The 18828-nt window shown below is 41.0% G+C and overlaps 1 protein-coding gene across 2 annotated transcripts in view; it reads right to left on the bottom strand.

The window, feature by feature from the left end:
* efcab11 (EF-hand calcium binding domain 11) overlaps positions 1-18828 on the bottom strand; it is a 57080-nt gene that overhangs the window by 1682 nt on the left and 36570 nt on the right. The window lies entirely within an intron of this gene.

Here is an 18828-nt window from a genome sequence, read left to right as displayed (position 1 = left end):
TGTTAAAGTGACCGATGTTCACTCTAACCTTGCAAGTAAGTGCTGTCTGATTGACTTGAGTGAGTCAGCGCCAGACTTATTTCACTTCCTGGTGGTAGTAATTCCCTGGACAGGTGGCGGATATGTGGAGAGCTGCTCATTTTCAGCTGACTGAGTCTTTTATCAGTCCTGAGGGGGAAGTCATGTGGCAGGAAGAGAAGCCTTGACTCTAACTAAAGGTCTTATACCAAAGCCATGCATTTCAGGAAGTTCCAGTTTAGAAATGAAATGAGCTTTTCGAGCTGGAATGATCACCAAAAAAAGTGTCTTGATACAAAAAGTAAAAGCAAAGACAATGAAGCAGGAGAAAAAATACACCATTTCATCATGTATCATGGTTATATTCCCTTACAAAAAAGAAGTTTATTCAAGTGTGCTATTAGTATACTTCTTTTAAAAAAAAAATAGGAAAGTATACTTTCAGTCTAATTTTATGTACTTCTCAGAAATATACTTAAAATGTAACATTGTTAAATTACATTTAAGTATACTTGACTTATACTTCTAAATATATATATATAGTCTAAATATATTTGAGCTATACTTGTGCTCCGAGAATCCGTGTTTTCGCTAGTACACATCCGTGGGGCGCTAGTACACATCTTCTGTACAAAATTTCGAAACAACAGATGCTTCCACATGTATTCTAACATGATCATCAGACATAAAACAGCATCAAAACTGTGTAACGATATGGAATAAAATGTCGACACATAAAGAGGTAATAATGATTGTCAAGCTTTGGGGTGTTGATCGACTCCATCTATGTTTTGATTATCATTCTAAATTCAATTAATAGTAATTTTTCAGCTTTTTGTTCAAAATCTTGTTAATTTCTTTATTTTTAAAAAAAAATTATTTATCAAACTTACCCACATTCAAGTGTTTAAAAAAAGAATGCATGAAGCTAGAATAAAATATTTTTGTTTACAAGCAGATAACCTGTTCTTTTGAAGTTTTGTATGTTCAGATATTAATAACAAAATATATACAAATTAATACCTAAATAGGGACGTTGTAGTATACTTAAAGTATGATGTAAAGTTCACTTAAAGAAAACTAGTTGCAGTATAAAACTACTAAATTAGTAGTTTACTGAGACTATACTTCAAAGTGTACTAAAAATGCAAAAAGTATTTAATTAGTAAACTATCAGTATACCTATAAGTTCACTTTTAGTATAGTTGCAGTGCAAACTAAAAACATAGATGTAAACTAGTTGTGTACTCAAAGTTTACTACTGTTATACTAAAAGTATACTTTTATATACTAGAAAGTGGGCCAATTTAGTCCCAATGAGTATTGAAATAGTACACTTACAAGAATACTACTAGTACACTGATATTTGTATACTTACTACATAAAGTATACTTAAAAATATACTTGAACTTTACTTAAGTATACTTAATAAAATAAACTTGAAGTATACTACTTTTTGGTAAGGGTTGTCTTTAAGTGTCAATGTCCACTGACTGTCTCATCAGTCTGTGTCTTTGTTTGATGCTGCAACCAAGTGACTTGGAATTGTCCAGATCTATCACACACTTAAAGCTTCTGAGAGCAAAGCTCTTCTCGCTCTCAAAGCAAGCGCACATTTCACATTGGCGAATGAGTCATTCGTGACATAACGAGCAGATAAAGACAGTGTGAGCAAATTGAATCGTGTCCGAGGAGCAGAGGAGGGCATTACAGAACAATGGGCTGACCATTTCGTCCTCTCAGTGCTCACTTCCTGTTTCAAAGATGAAATTAAAATAGCTATTCTGCTGGAGAGAGAACTTTATTTCCTGCTTTTTGGCCATCCCTGGTTCAGCTGTTTATAGTCTACAGTGTATCGCGCAAGTCTGCAAGCACAGAATCAGATTGCAATCATGTAAAACTCATTAAGCGGATGTTTTTACCAAGACCAAGATTAATGCAGATAAAAACCGCCACAGGAAAACTGCTCCTCCAATTGCAGATGAGGAAGAGCAAACATAAGGGAAGAGATATAGAGGGAGCTGGAATTTTCCTGCCTCTCTCTCACTGGGGTGATTTCTCTATTACTCTCAACAGCAGACTGATCGTGTGCAAACACAGCAGATGTGAGGGAAATTTGGTAGCAACAGGGAGAAGAATTAAAACAACATTAAGCATCCAGCAACTGGAAAATCACACTTCCCTTTTCCATGCCGGTGACTCCCATTCAAATGGAAGTGTACCACACATCTAATTAGATTCTAATGAAGTCCTCCCCATGGAGGAGGACTGTTGAGACATCAAGCATGCCCCTCTCCTGAACCTCCACACCTCTTCGAAGACTTCAACAGAAAGAAATATGGCAAAGAGTGAGGATGACTGCTTGAAACTTCACGTACAGCTTTTGAACACCTGTGCTACTTTCACTGATTAAACGAATAAGGCAACATATCTCTCTTGCTAACCTGCAATCAAGAGGTTGCAATTAAAGTGTGACAAGGTTGAGCATAATCACATATGAAGAGGATTGCGTGGACTGACAATCTAATTTACGTAGCGAAGAGGACCGATTCCTGCATCGCCATGTTTGATTGAGTGATGTGATATTAGTACTAGGGCTTTGCATCAAACAGACTGACAGGTTGTCATATGAGAGGGCACAGTGCTGGACATGGAGGGACTGTATAGTCTTCATGGTCTTTATCTCAGCGAGAAGAGACAGACGAGTGATATTTTAGCTGTCCCTTCTTTCATACGCTGCTAGTTGTAGTTAACGTAGCAGTGTCAATCAAAGCCCTTTCAGTGGAGTCGCCATAAACTATCTATTGTTTGAATGAATGTAACAATTCTATGGCTGTGTACAATCTGATTTTGATTCAGTTCTCTTTTCAGTTTGATTCTGAATCAGTTGAATATGTATGTATTATAATGTCTATATGTATGAATATGTATGTATTATAATGTCTCTATATGCTAATGCAGTAAATTTTACAAGGCAGTGTTTCAGACTAATTAAACTGTTAACTTGTGCTTTTCAATGTTTCATAAATCAAAAAAAAAAAAAAAACATGTAATCACCCTCATGTCATTCCAAACCTTTATGACTTTCAATCTTATTGAAGAATCTTTAAACACAAAAGTTTTTTTTGTTGGTCAATACAATGAAAGTGAATGGGGTCCAAAACAATACTGGACCCCACTGATTTCATTGTTTACCAAAAAATAAATAATAAATAAAAATCTCAAAATATATTGTGTGTTCTGCAGATGAAAGAAAGATTAAAGGGCTAGTTCAGCCAAAATGAAAACTGTGATTTCCTTACCTTCATGTCGTTCCAAACCTGTATGGTTTTCTTTCTTCTGCAGAACACAAATTAAGATATTTTGAGAAATGTATCAGTTGTCCAAAACTGAAATATCTTCTACATTCCACAGAAAAAGTCTTACAGGTTTGAAATGACACAAGGGTGAGTAAATGACCATTTTTATTTTTGTGTGAACAAACCCTTGAATTGTCAGTGTCAGATGGAAGACCACTGTCTTCCATCAGTTGTTGGTCCCTAAATGGGCCTGCCATTCCATGTGCACAGGTGTCTTCCTCCTCAGGCTCTTAACTGCTTGGGTGCTTATTAGCCTTCAGCCAGAGATGAGGAATATCTTGGGGGCTGAGCAGTGATGAAGACTCATCGAAGCATGCAGATCCTCTAATTACCACATTGTCATAGCTAGAATACCGTCGTAATCAGAATAATGGCGCATGGCTTGGGGATGTTGTTCTTATTACCACGCAGTGTGGCAGCTGTATCTGTGAACGCTCAGCTAATCAACTCAGCCGAGAATCTGCCAAGACATCCGCCCAGGCCACGACTCCTACGAAACACTCACTGTGTGTGATCTGTGCCGCTTCTGATAACGCACCACGGACGGGCGAGGTGGAACCTGAGCGTAGCGAGTACGAAGAGCCAGTCTTCTTAGTCACACAGGATTTGTGTTGGGACAGAAATCAGCATGGAATTATGAGAAAGTGGGCAAGATTTGCTCGGCAGCAATGTGTTGGATGGCCATAAGTGAGATAAATATTGCCTAGATCATTCGTTTGTCTCACACCTCTGTGCCAGGATTCCCTGTGGAGGACACTGCAGCCTTCCCAGGAGATGGAAAGAGGCGGGTGATGACATCATCAGCGTGGCCCACAGGAACAGGTGTATTTTTCTGATTGGTGTTCAGATGTTCTTTTTTCCCCCTCTCTTTATTTATTTCATTTTGAAACAAGGGGAGATGGGGAGGAGAAGCATGGCAGACTGCAAGTGCTACTCTGTCACTGTCAAGAAAACACACGCTTTGCTCATGTACTGACGCTGCATAAACCTGAAGGAAAAGATGCTCTATTGGCCTAACTTTTCTCTACACCAGCACAGTTTTTATTCTAAAACACAGAACAATATGAAAAGTGCTACGACAGGAGTTTTCAAACTTTTATGCCAACGACCATAACATATGCCTCCCGTAAAAGCATGAAAAGATTAAAAAATTTTCAGCTTAATTCAAATTAATTTGTATACCACTTTTCACAATAAATACTGTTCCATAGCTTTTATATAGATTCGGATTTTAATTCTTATGGCTAAAAACAACAGAATACAATAGTCATGATTAATGAAACTCTAAATTAAAATCATAAAAATTACATTTGACAAAATTTGACAGCCCTAATAACATATATTTTGTAAAAAAAAAAATTCCAGTGAAATGGCCTTGCAGCCCTGTGGCCCTTCAGATTGAAAACCCCTGTACTATGAGACAGTTAAAGTATCTGTAGATAACTGTCATCTTCTCTAACACATTGTTTCAACATCCAAAAGGAGAAAACAGACATAATCAGGTTCTACTTCAAATAAACAAAGTGACAGATCTCTGGATATGCATATGGCACAGGAGCTCAACAAGCAATCAAAGATGCATGCCACTGTAGAAAAGAAAACCTTCTGCTCTTTCAAGCCGATGGGTAGGGAAAGAGCCACTGCACTGCTGAGATGTGCTCTGATTGTGTCTTAATTGGGACACATCATGCATCATAAGACTGTTTCATTTTATTTGCTCTTCTTTTGTCCTAATAAGAGTGCACAGAGAGGGGTGGAGCTGGGATCCTGAAGCGCTGCATTTTCACCTGTGATAAATGGAGACCTGCTGCACCGTGGGAGAGATGTTACGGCCACGGCTCAATTGTATATTAACAAAATCACTTCCATTAAAACCACTGCACATTGCTGTCATGGCAACTGCTGAAAGTATCAATGCGAGTTGTGAAATGTGCAGCAGAAATTTCTTCCCTGCCTGTGGCTTCCAGACGTGATATTGATGCCACTGTCAGGGGCGGCTGGCTTCCAGCTCCACAGCTACCTGTCGAGCCTACAAAGATGTGGCTTAATTCTGGCAATGTACGACAAGAATCTACACATCTCGTCCCCATGCATACACACATAATCCCTTAAGTGTTATTGAGTGTGCAATATTACAAGCCACGACCTGTAAAGATAGGCTTCTTTAGAAAAAAAAGAAAAATCTTTTTTATCTGTATACATACCAGAGCTCAACAATAAGGATGGTCTGTTGACCCAGAGTCAGCGTGAATAGGCTAACCAACCCCTTGAGTGATCTCTGCTTTTTTTTATGTACATGCATTTTTATGCCTTGCAAATGTATGCACTTTGGATTTGGATACACATACAAACTAAACAAACATACACAAATAGTCATGTCGTACAAGTAGCAATCTAAACTACTGGCTTGACCATACCTAATCCTTTCTGTTGAGAGTGGTTATACAGAATACACTCAAAACACAGCATGCAACAGCTATATTTCCATCTGAATTTCTCTATTTGTCCCCCTTCTCTACAGCACAGGTGGTCTGCAAACACTAGTCACCAGGGAAGAAAAAGAGCAATGCTAGCAGGGACAGTCTATTCTTAACAAACCAACAGGAGTGCACTGAAAGCTAAGCTGTTGTTCCAGTAGTCCCACACACCCAGAGAGAGCGCATGCCAAACAACACTCACGGCCTGTCAGATGAACAGTCTCTTTCTCTTTCGCTCACACACACACACACACACACACACACACACTATCGTGCACACAAACACACATCTAGCTAACACAACCTAAAACCATTGCACACACACCCACCCAAAACCAATCACCTCTCTGTGCATCCGACATTAGGATATAAAACACTAAAATAACTAAAGGAGAATGCCACAGTTTGATTTATGCCATGCTTAAAATCCTGACACGTTCTCAGCACAAAGCTATGAAGGCGAAACTAGGCTGTAAAGCCACAACTTGTGGTTGTAAATTAGAATGTGCTTACCGGGAGGAGAGATTGATGACTACGTAGTGTGCATCTTGTGACTCGCTCACTTAGTTAATAGGGCATCGCTGTGACTTTCCACATCTGCACTCATCCCGGGCGCAGCGGCTTCTTAAACAGAATTAAAAGAGATGTTCGTGTGACATCCTTAAAAAGCTTGTTGACCAATTGGAGGCAATTTCCTCAGCGAGCTTTACAGGTGGTTAATGGATTACGTAACTGGGATTGAAAGTCACGACGATGGGGCTTTGTGAAGCATGCAGAGGAAAACGAGAGGAGCCGTGTTGTTTGTTCCAAGGCTATGGATTTCTAATAAATGTTTACCGCTCGCTTTGGCCCCAAAACTCTCAACAACAATCCGTTTTAGTCACGGGAAGGGAAAGTCAATTTATTTAAATCCAGCTCTTATCCTGAAAACTCATCCTGGCTTCAAACCCGTCCCATGCCACTGGCTCCATTTGGCATCGCTGTCATTTCCAGCCGTCTTCTTAATAACTCCTTGACTTAACCCACTTCCCGACGCAGGGGCCCTCGTATTCAATCATTGTCTGCTCCAGGAGAGACCAATCCTCTGTTTATATTACTCCACAATTTATCCCACTTTCAAAGACTGCTCTGAGAGTGAGAAAGGAAGAGAGGGAAGGCACTGGAGGCTCTTTACAATATGCTTGATTCATCGTGAAAATGTTCTCGTTGTTTAATCAGGCAGTGTAATGAGAGAGAGTCACAGTCTATTCAGATGTCTATTGACTCTTCTGCTCTATTCAAACACTTTTGCTGCTTTAGTTCTCTCTGCACTTCATAAGCTTTTCCAGAAAAGCCTCTTAATGGAATGTGAGTCAGAGACCAGCGTTTTCTGACAAGCGAAGACACATTCGGGAAAACAAAATGAACACGGCTGCCGAAGATGGAACCTGCTCTTGTACAAATAAATCCATTGAATTGCTGCCAGTATTGTTCGTATTGTCAAGCTTGGAACACAAACCACGTAGGAAAGAAAGCAGGCAAAACGCAGACTCATTGGGTAATCAATCCATTTCTGTGTCCCTGCAGAGACTTGAGCAGACATCTCCTGCACATACTTTGGTTTAGGCCAACAACCAGGGTATCAGGCAGGCACAAACATGGTCACGGTTCTCGTGCTGGACTGGTCTCTTTTAGAAATGCTCAGAGTTTCCACTGCCTTGAAAGTTATGTCATAACTATTTTACTTCACACCGTGCCCACAAATGTGCTTGAAAGCATATTTTAACAAGTAATTTAGTGCCTTTATGTTGGGGAAGGGAAAAACAAGACTTTTCAACTCTTGCATTCTGTACATCCGGGGACAGCGTGAAAAACACTCGGGACAGTTGAGTAATTTGTCACTGCTGTGTCGTCAACAAAAGTTTATCATTTGCAAGTGTTTTTAAGCCTTGCTAATTTAAAAATGAAAGTGATTTTAAAGCATTCAAGCAATCAAGATGTGAAAGACAACTCCATTCAGTACTCACGCACTGTGTTTTGTGTGTACAGTGCTCACACAGAGACATGTCTCTGACAACGCACGCACACCAAATTGAGTTTCTTTCAGCGCCTTCTTGCGCTTGAACAGACAAATACATACAAAAGTTAAAGTAGTGTTAATAAGCTCAGTGCTGCTTTTTTTACAGCAGTAGCCAAGGAAACGCTATATTGCTACTGTTCCATAAGCGCCACCAGCTGTCAGAGAGTGAATCTGCATCTCATTCAGCCAGTCTGCTGTTTTTCCTAAAGCATCATTGGTAACACTTTACGTGAAGGGGTGTGCATAAGACTGATATGACACCTTCATAATCATGACATGACACATGTCATGAATATGAAGGAGGTTTTATGCATGTTTATGACAACTGTCATTAAGTGTCATTCGCTCAGTTATGTAATTTTTAATGCAAATATGACATTATTTGACCTAACCCTAACCCTACCCCTACCCCTAACCATAGCCCATAACAAAGACATCTCAAACAATGTCATCTTTGCATTAAAAATTACATAACTGAACGAATGACAATTAATGACAGTTGTCATAAACATGAATAAAAACCCTTCATATTCATGATGTGTCATGTCATGATTATGTAGGTGTCATGTCATGATTATGAAGGTATCATGTCAGTCTTATGCACACCCCTTCAAATATAGTGTAACCGCATCATTTCATTTGTATCTTTGTTCTATATATTCAGCTGTGCTATAGCTTGTAATTTGTTCATTTGTGCTTATTTATTTACTGCTCACTTGTCTTTAATAATGTTTGAATTTTATATTTGTTAGGCTATAGTTGTTTTTGCTGTGGAATCAAAATTAGAATTGAGAATTGTAACATGTAATTGGTATCTAAAAATTTGGTGTCATATAAGCTTATTTACCAATGATAAATTGGTAAATCCTCTGTTTTTTTTGGTAAATCCTTCTGTTCTTATTTTTTGTGGCAAGGCCAGTGAAAATATTGGCAGGGCAAGTGATAATTTAATAGAAAAAATAATTTTCATTGAACCCTGATTTGGGTTGTGTGCCACTGAATTCTAAATTGCACTCAAGTTCCTGAATTTTAATTGAGGTAGCAAAAAAAGATGCAGAAATGCAATTTGAATTTGCATGTAAGAAAGTGGACATACAATTAATTTGAATTTAAATCTAAAAGAAAATAAAGTCAAAGAATAGATAGATTTTGCCCAACCCTGTTGATTGTTGTGAGTGATCTTGTTTTGTATCCATTCTACTACACTGCATGCACATAGAAAGTTCCAAATCAGGGCACTGGCTCCTCACCAATGCTGGCACCCTGATGGAGAAAAAGCGGCGAGAGTGCACTCTTTACGACAAAAAGCAACTCCTGCTACCGAATTACCATAATATCAAAAGTCGATTTTTGCTCATGTCCACAGAAGGAGGCACGGTTACAAATCAAGTGTAAAATTTTTGGGTTATACAGCAGGACTTTAAAGCTCAGCAGAGAGAGTGGGTGTGGAGTATCTGGGCCCAGTCAGGTACAGATGAGAAATCCAGAGGAGAAATGAGGTTCCATATGAGGAAGCCCTGCTGGGGATGAAATGACCCTAGTATTGAGGAGGTAAGGATGGCAGCTTTCTATGTGCGTTGCTCTCGCTGCTGATTAGAAGGACTGATGCTCTCCTGAGTGAGCCGGGCCTGTGGACTGATGGGACATCACCAGGGTTCCACATGCTCTCCATTAACACTTCATCTCACTCACCTGAGGGGAGCTGAACTATGAAATCAAAATATAAAGAGCAGAGACGAGAGAAAATCTCTGAGCAGACAAAACATGCACAGTCAAACTCCTCCACTCGCCCATGTACAGTTTATCCCCCACACAAATGTTCTGTGGTTGGAACTCCAGATACACTCTCCAACAGTGCTCCGGTTACATATTCAGATCAAATGCTTCACAGTACTCTCCAGCTGAAGAAAGCACACTGATCCTCGAAGCTTCTAGTGCTCTTGTGTTCTTGTTGGATGTTCCTCTGTGCTTTGTGACTGAAAAAGAGAGTGCTTTCTTTGTGTCTTAAAATATGCCTCTGCTGCTTCTGTAGCAAGTCGCGATTTCTTTTGTCACACGCAACTGAATGGAAGACTTTCATCTTTTTGGGAGGGGCAAGGGGGCCCACCAAGACGCGTCACACCCGACTTTATCAAAATCAGTGGAAATGCGGCACGCTGTTGGGAATTTTTGTTTTTTATTTGATTTCTCTTTGCTGTCTAGACTCTGCTACAAAGAAGATACAGTCATAGCATTTGCTGACTCTCCAGAGAGACATATGCCAATTTTTATCATGCCAGGGTTGACATATAGATGCACACCACAGAAATTTTTAGTATAAAGTTTTAGTATAATGAATCAGATTACAGAATGAAAAACATTAAAATGCCTTAGATAAACACGGTCTGAACAACAAAAACAAAGCTCTAGGTAAGTGGCGGGAGGTCCTCTGCAACTCTTGTTATGGACAACTCACCGAGGCCAGAGTGTCATCATAGCTATAAGAAACCCCTCGTGGGATGTGCACAATGGCAAATCATGCTAAACATAATTTGCGGGATGTTTTGCCCCTGAGGACGACTACACTCATAATTCACGCTATTGTCCATACAGAGGCATTCGTTTGATGTTTCTCCGATATCTCTTACTCACCCCCTCTCAAAAAGTCAACACATGCTTGGGAGGAAATTCAAATGTGGAGCACTGCAGCAAATGTCAGGAACAATGTAAGCCTTTGTGATCAGCAATGTGAGTGGGGGTTTGCCAAGGAGGAAAGCCAGTGATGGTCTCAGATACAGATGCTGATAGACCCTAGGGCTTCTCAACATGGACATGAGGGGTGTACAGTAAAGCACAGACAGCTGTAAAGTCACTATAAGAGGATACAAAGAATTAGATAAAAAAAATCCAAGAAATGATATCAATGCAATAATGACTTATCCTCATAAAGAATACATCTATAATCAAACAAGATCAGTCTCGCTGTATTTTAAATGTGGTCACAGACATAAAAAGATGTTTATGGCAACCAAGAGTGAAGTAAAAACAAGACATAACAGACACAAAAAAAAAAACAGTTTAGCTGCTAGAAAATGAAAAACTAAAGGAAACAGCATAGTTTTTAGTAAATCCTCTGTGTGGAGAACTCATTGTGCCTGATGACTGATGGTAATTAGTTGAAATTAGGTTGCAAGCTGGGCCACAGTATATCAGAGCAATGCTGCTCTTTTTTCCTTTCCTCTCATTTACAGTCTTTAAGCCTCTTGAGTAATATCTGGCGTTTTAAAAAACTAGAGCTAAAAAATAAACAAAAAATGCAATTTAGGGCTGCAACAAACAATTATTTTGACAATTTATTATTCTGCAGATTATCTTTTGGATTATTTGACTTTGTTCAATGTGGTTCTTTAAACAATCTGCAAAACAAAGACTATATAATATATAAAACACATTGTATGCAAATATGGCTGAAATATAAAAATCTGCAACAAACAAAAAAACTCTTTAGCTTAACAGTTTAAATAACCTGTGTAAATAGTACTGTAGTAAACTAGAAGCACACTGATTTAGAATAATATTATTTACACTGAAGTTATTGTTCATATAAAATATCATTATTTACATTACATATAAAATGGCATAAAAGATTAATTATGCTATATTTAAAAACAAAACAAAACAAAAAATGACACCCAACCATTCTGTCCTGGTCAAATTGACTGTACATGAGTTGTTGCAGTTCTGCTGCAAATACAAAATTCTAGATATTATTGCTCATAAAAGTTGTTACACTGGATCTGGAAAAAATATACAAAATGTGACTAAAGACTATTGAGCATAGTTTCCATAACACTCCAAAAAGTGCTGGATTTTACGAATCAGATTTATTGGCAAGAGGATACATTACAACATATTCAAATAACCCTCCAGAAGGAAAAAACACTGCTGAGCTGGGCAAAGCTCCAGAGAAATTAAAAGTCTGGGGCAACACGATCTTTAAACGGAGGTCAGAATAGAGAATCTTTATCTATGAAATAAGCACCTGCTCAAAATCAAAGCAAATATGACAGTCCTCGTCATAACAGTAAGGTGGACGTATAGGCATAAAGATCACCAACGAGGTTAACATCGAGAACGCATTATACATAATTAACGAGCTATGATTTGTTCCCATCAGAGTTCTTTTTGAGAATGCAAAGTTAAATTTCACCAGTTTAACTGAGTAGGAAGATCATGGATTATATGGATTTGAGAGAAAAAGTTACTAAGGAAAAACTTTGTTTGTGTCTATGCATTATACCTCAGAGGTTAAGACTTCAATCGTTCACATTATCTCTACCTGAACATTACCTGTTCACAGCTGGCCTGTTGCATCCAGATAGATTGAATTTTTCTGAGGGACAATGTAATCACTTCTACCTGAGGTTGCCTTATCATACATCAAACACAGATAAGAGCAATGACAAGCATTTCTAATGAATGAGCTCTCAAAAATGCTATGACTGGGGGGAACTGACTGACTATGATGGACGACTAGGCTTTTAGAGGTTTCTACCATTTTATGCTGACTTCCCAGCAGCCAGCTTTACTGTGAGTCTTACAGGATATAAAATCAACTGCCTACTTGAAAAAAAAAAGTATAGAAAGAGGTGTTGTGCTTGTCTGTAAAAAGGAACATTCAGTTGGTCCTGACAGTGAAGACACAGTAGAGATAGAAGACTGGGAGCTTGTGCATATGGCATTGAATGATGGGATAGATTCCACATTCCGTCTGATTGCACGAACACTGAGAGGCACTGCAAAGATAGCTACGCTACGGCTGTGACGAACAGATGTCAGAATGTGAGTGATCATTTCATCAAATGAAGTTCACAAAATTCATCTGTGAATCATTCAGGAATGTGCAAAACTACACATTTTATAATATTTATAATATCTGCTAACAAAATTGGCTTTGTAAACTTGACAGAATATGATTAGCACTCGGTGTGAGTGGGGCTGGTGCTTCACTGAACACCATCACATTTCTGCTGACAAGCAAAGATTATTTAAATGCTACTTTAATTTTGGGGCTTTTTTCTTTGTTATTACTCAACCATTTTCTTTGTGAGCATAATATAAATGAACTTCGGAGACTACATTTTGAAAACTCTTTATTAAACGACCTGTAGAGCATCACGAGCCATTTCTGGCAAAATTTTATCATAAATCCTTTTCTTCAAAAGGAGCAGTCCAAAAAACAGCAATGTTGCATTTCAGCTTTAGAATTTAACAAACACTCCTGCATTTAAAGGTTCTTCAGTGCACTCTAAAAAATGCTGGGTTGTTTCAACCCAATGTTGGGTCAAATATGGACTAAACCCAACTGTTGGGTTAAATTTTGGTTACATTTTTAAATTAGCTTTAGTCCATATTTGACCCAACATTGGGTTGAAACAACCCAGCTTTTTTTAGAGTGTGGTTTATAACAGCACTTTAGGTTCAGAAAAGAGCATTTGTATGTTTATGTTCACAATGCTCTTTTCTATACAATGAAAGTGAATGGACAAATGGACAACACACCCATTACCACTGAATTACATTGCATGGAAAAGATTATGGCTAACAGCAATAAATGATGACAATTTTCCATTTTTGATTTACTATTTCAGATACAAATGTTTTATTAAATGTGCTTCAAATCAGCACACTGGTTATTGTCTGCTTATATTTTATATTTATTTTTAGACTTTTGCCATTTCGGTGAATGAGACAGACAGCTGACAGAGGAATAGTGAGAAAAGAGGAGAGCCAGAATCTAACCTGGGCTACCCTTGCATCACCACCACCAGGCCTATGAATGGACATCATCTGTTAACAGAGTAAAAGTGAAGAACATACAGTAGATGCTTTTATAAACTTCCACTAAAGAATGAAAACATCTCTGTGAACCTAAAAAGGGTCATCAGACTGTAAAATCTCTTTCTGGTTCTACTTGAAACCTGTATTTTTAAGAGTACAGGCTATAATGGTCCCCACTGTTATACTCTTAATAGCCTCTATTTATAGGTCTCTAACCTGAGAAATTTAGCCAACAGATAAATAACTCCATAGTGAGTGCCCAATTCCAGTGTGCGGTGCCCTCTGACCCCTTTCATCTGTTCAGATCACTTGTAGCATCTACAGAGAGCCCCTAAAATGGTTCAGGTGTTTACTTCAAATTGCCTGTGATACAGGCAATGCAGTCCGCAGGCGAAATGCGTAATGCATTCAAGTTGTAAAATATACTCCCTCAGGCAAACACAGTTTTCAAAGGCTTTTGATTAGCAAGTAACTGATGAGGACATTTCTCTCTAACCGTAGAAATGCTTCTGCTGGAATGGAAAGGCAACACGAAAGAAAAATGTGTTTTGAGCTGGAGAGACAGTCTAGATATTAAGATATAAACACTCAAGTATCTGCTTAAAACACAATTTCTTGACGTGACTAATCTAAACAATTAGCAAATTACTAAAATGAAGCCACATTTCGTTTTCATTTTTCACATTAAATTTAAATTTTTTAAACTTAATAGTATGAAATTCAAAATTAAGTCACTAAATCTTCACTAAACCTGCAACAGATCATATCACTGTAAATCGATCACAAAACACAAAAACCTTTTCTGACTTTCTCACACTTCCTCTTACTGTCCATGCAGTATTTTTTTGCCCTGGAAAAACATATTAAAGGAAAATGATGAGGCTTTAGCATGAACACTGAGATTTGTAATATCGTGTAGCTCAGCCAGGAGCTGAAGAAAGCATGTGTGCTGTGAGGTGTCCTGAAATTTGCTCGAGCTGACATCTGCGGCATCACTAACTTTGTTAATATTGCTAACACACGGTTTGGCTAGGCTTGAGAGCCCTCGAGCATCACTGACCATGACCCAGCTGAACAGCCGGCATCCAGCAGCAGATGACAATTTCCTCTGTACTCTGCCCAAGGGGTCTACCGGCTCCATTAAGCCGGCACATCTGTAACAAAGCTCTAATCACTTCAGTAGAGGTATCTAGTGGCATCCTGGACATGATTATAAGATCAGGAGTGCTGAGAGATCGTAATCATTTAATCCTCTCAGAACACAGAGCTGCCTGATTTCTACAGCTCTCCAGTGTTTCCTATTATAGAATTCATTACAGGGAGGGGGGAAAACAATTTAGACCTGCAAACCACAAAAAAAAACAAGAAGTCTTCTTCATCTTATCTGCTCCAAAAACTATTTTTCTAAAGAATATCAGGTGAACATCTGTGCATATTTGATCAGACAAAGCAATAAAACTTTATATTGATTTGATTCTGAATTGACATTGAGGTCATCAACTCATGCAGAAACAGACTGTGTTCTTATAGTGGAGGCAGAGCATTGTATCTCTCCATAACTCACTGTGCCATCAACTCCCAATGACAGAGTGGAAACGAAGCCCTTTGCACTGAGAGCCATCTGCCCTTGTGTACAATGACGCTATGGGGAAGCACAGATCTGTGAAAAACACACAAACACTCCCTCTCTCTTTTAGCGTCAGAAAAGTAGTAAACACAGAAGGACTCAGGTACTGGTACCAGAGATGCAGCAGAAAACAGATGTTCCTCTTCAGGAACTCGAGCTGCGTCGGAAACGCTAGGGGAACGCCCTTCAGCGTGACGGGCTCTGAACCTCGTGTGTAATCAGACCAATAGATGGGCGAGACGTCACGGCGGGTGACGTAATGACCAGGAAGCTATAAAAGCACATGCAGTGAGATCAGCGTCAGCTTTTGTCATTCAGCAAGCGCTCTGTGTGTGTGTCAGTCTGATATCTGTTTGTGAGTCTTATTTAGTGTTGTCTGTCACGAAATCTAAAGCAAGACAAAACCAGACACTAAGGCGAGGGCAGGCAGCGTTCAGGCTGTGTGTTCTTCCCTGCCCACGTTACTTTACGGGTGGGGATACACACAGTTTGTTTGTTGTCTGCTTGAGAGCAAGCACGCAGAGTCAACTCTCGGGAAAAAAAAGGGAGCTGACGGCCGTTTTGGTAACGTTTGTTACTGCCTTGCTTCGCTCTCAGAGGGCTCTCTTTGAGGAGAGAGCTTTCACTAGCGTTTCTCGCGGTGCCGGCCCCGCTTTCGCCGAGGCGGAGCGGCGGCTGTGCTCGTGGGTTTCGCGTATGGATTCGGTGGAGGGAATGTAGACGGGCGCGTCCCTATCTACTTCCTTAACCACCAGATCCAGCGCTCGCTCTCGGGGGTTTCGGAAGCCCGCGCTGCGGTACTTCCCCCCCGGGGAGAGGGCGCGACGCTCCGCCTGTCTTTCTCCGAGGAGATTGATACGGAGGGCGTCAGAGAGCTCGCCAGTTGCACAAAAACCAGTTACACAAGCATATTATGCCTGATATTATAATGAACAGCATCAATGGGGAGAAAGAAGCCCGCTGTGAAGCGCTCCGCTCTCGCCGGGCACGCTCCGAGGAGTGTGTCCGTGCCTGTGATCTTGCGATTGCAGTCCCGCTGCTGCTGAGGCACGGCGGCCACCGAGTTCGTGGGAATCGCATATGATCTGGTGGACGGGTTGGAGACGGCTCGTCCTATCTCCACCCGTGTTCCCTAGATCTAGAGCTCGTTCTCGAGGCTGGAAGCCCGCGCTGCGGTTCTTCCCCCTCTGAGTGAGAGCTTGCTGATGCGGCCATCTTTTTCTGAGGAGATTGATGTTGTTGGTGTGACTGAGTGGCTCGCGTGCTGTCGAGGCAACGCGTATATTACGTCATTCGATTTCAATGTGAATCTTACTCACCCGACCGTATTTACCCCTCTGGTTGTTGACTGCATTTAATTCTGAGGAATAAAATGAAGTATTTTTCTGACTATGAGAAGTTAGATACACAGAGGCACTTGGGAAAAAATAAATAAATACATATTCTCGAGTGAGAGCACGTGTTTACCTCTCTTCCTCTGATGAGGTTGAGGCAGTCAGCAGTGCACAAAAACAGAAAAACAGAGCGTGGCCTCACCTAGTCCCCCGTGTCGGGACAGTGGGTCGAGGCGACGCTCTAGGCTGGCTCAGGGCCCGGAGCTGGGAGCTCCTTGTCGCCGTGTAACGCTAGCGACGGACGCGTCCCTCACCGGTTGGGGAGCGGTCATGAGGGGCCACCCTGCCCGCGGTCTGTGGAGTGGTCGCTATCTCACATGGCACATCAACTGCCAGGAGATGTGGGCCGTTTGTACAAACTAGCGTACCAGATCCTTGTGTGGTCCCAGGGCAAACTTCTCTCGCTGAGAGCAGTTTACATTCCTGGGCATCTCAATTTGGGAGCAGACATCCTGTCGAGACAGGGGCCGAGGCCCGGGGAATGGATGCTTCACCCCAGGGTGGTGAAGCAGATATCGAGAGTTTTTGGCCAGGCAGGTGGACCTGTTTGCGACTCTTATGACATCGCACTGTCCCCTCTGGTTCTCTCTGAGTCATCCAGCTCCACTGGGGCTGGATGCCATGGTACAGACGTGGCCGAGGCTTTGTCTGTATGCCTTTCCCCCGATCGCTCTGCTCCTCACTTCTTGGTGTGGAGACCGCCAGCTCGACCCAGTTAACTGCCCGGTTGGTACAATGCTGGAGTTCGTGCAGGCCCGTTTCTCCGCAGGGTTGACCTACTCCACCCTGAAGGTCTACGTGGCGGCTATTGCGGCCTACCACGCCCCTCTTGGTGGCCAGTCAGTGGGCAGACACCCCCTAGTTACACGTTTCCTCCGTGGTGCGCTGAGGCCTCCGGTACGATCTCGTGTCCCCACGTGGGACCTGGCTGTGGTGCTAGAGGCTCTCTGTAGGCCTCCCTTCGAGCCTATTGAGGAGATATCTGATCGCCTCCTTACTATCAAAACTACCTTCCTCTGGCGATATCTTCTCTCAAGAGAGGTGGGGATCTGCAGGCCCTTTCAGTGGCCCCTTCTTATCTTGACTTTGGGCCCGGTCTGGCCAAAGCCTTTCTGTACCCGTGAGCGGGGTATGTTCCTAAGGTCCCCTCCTCTACACCACGGCCTTTCATGCTCCAGGCCCTCAGTCCTCGTCCCTTAGGGGATCCAGACGCTTAACTGTATGTGTCCAGTGTGAGCACTTAACTGTATGTGTACTATGCGTAACTTAACCTTAACTTGCATTTCACCAAATAGAATCACCAACCAAGATAAACTGAATGCACAGCTTTTCAACACTACTTCTGCTTACAAATTTTAAGGCTGCTTAATGAATCAAAAGGTAAGTGTCATATTCTTCAATGTATGTAAGTTTTGCCTTAAAAGAAGAATTCACTGGTGGTAAGATGGCTGTCTATACAGTAGAAACACAAAAACAATTTTTTAAATTGGTGCTACATGACTAAAGAAAACAGAGAAAAGGAGCTTGATGCAGTTTGTATTTTGGTGCCGCCCCCTGTCGATCCGACCGTCTACGGTCTGTGATACAGCAGATGTTCGATTTTTTATTTTAATAGTGTTGGAGCTGTCAAAAGTCTGCTGGATGATGCAAAATGACATGTTTGCATCATCCAGTGGACTTCTGCTGACAAATAGTGCTGGTAACATGGAGAACGATACATTGTTCAATATAAATCTGGTTGAAAATAGGCAAACTAATCCTTTAAGAACCAATGATGCAACCAAATTAGGTACACAGTTACAAACTAACTAGTAATTAAGCCTTTATTGTGAACTTCACATCCCAATTTAAGCCACATTACGAAAGACTGATGCAACCTTACCCTAGAGAGCAGTGCTTACAGACTCACTGCTGATTTGACCACCCTGAAATTGGAGTCCAATTGCCCCAGCATTGAGGCAGAAGTCAGAGCACTTTGTGCACGGCCTTGTGTCTGGGAGCAGGAGCCAATTGAGCCTGTGCTAGCCACGTACCACCAGGGGAATGATCTGAAGGGGATACGTGGAGCTCAAAG

Source organism: Sinocyclocheilus grahami, unplaced genomic scaffold (assembly GCF_001515645.1).
Source record: "Sinocyclocheilus grahami isolate Dianchi unplaced genomic scaffold, SAMN03320097.WGS_v1.1 scaffold101.1, whole genome shotgun sequence".
Taxonomy (NCBI): domain Eukaryota; kingdom Metazoa; phylum Chordata; class Actinopteri; order Cypriniformes; family Cyprinidae; genus Sinocyclocheilus; species Sinocyclocheilus grahami.
This window is presented reverse-complemented; position numbering and strand designations above follow the sequence as displayed.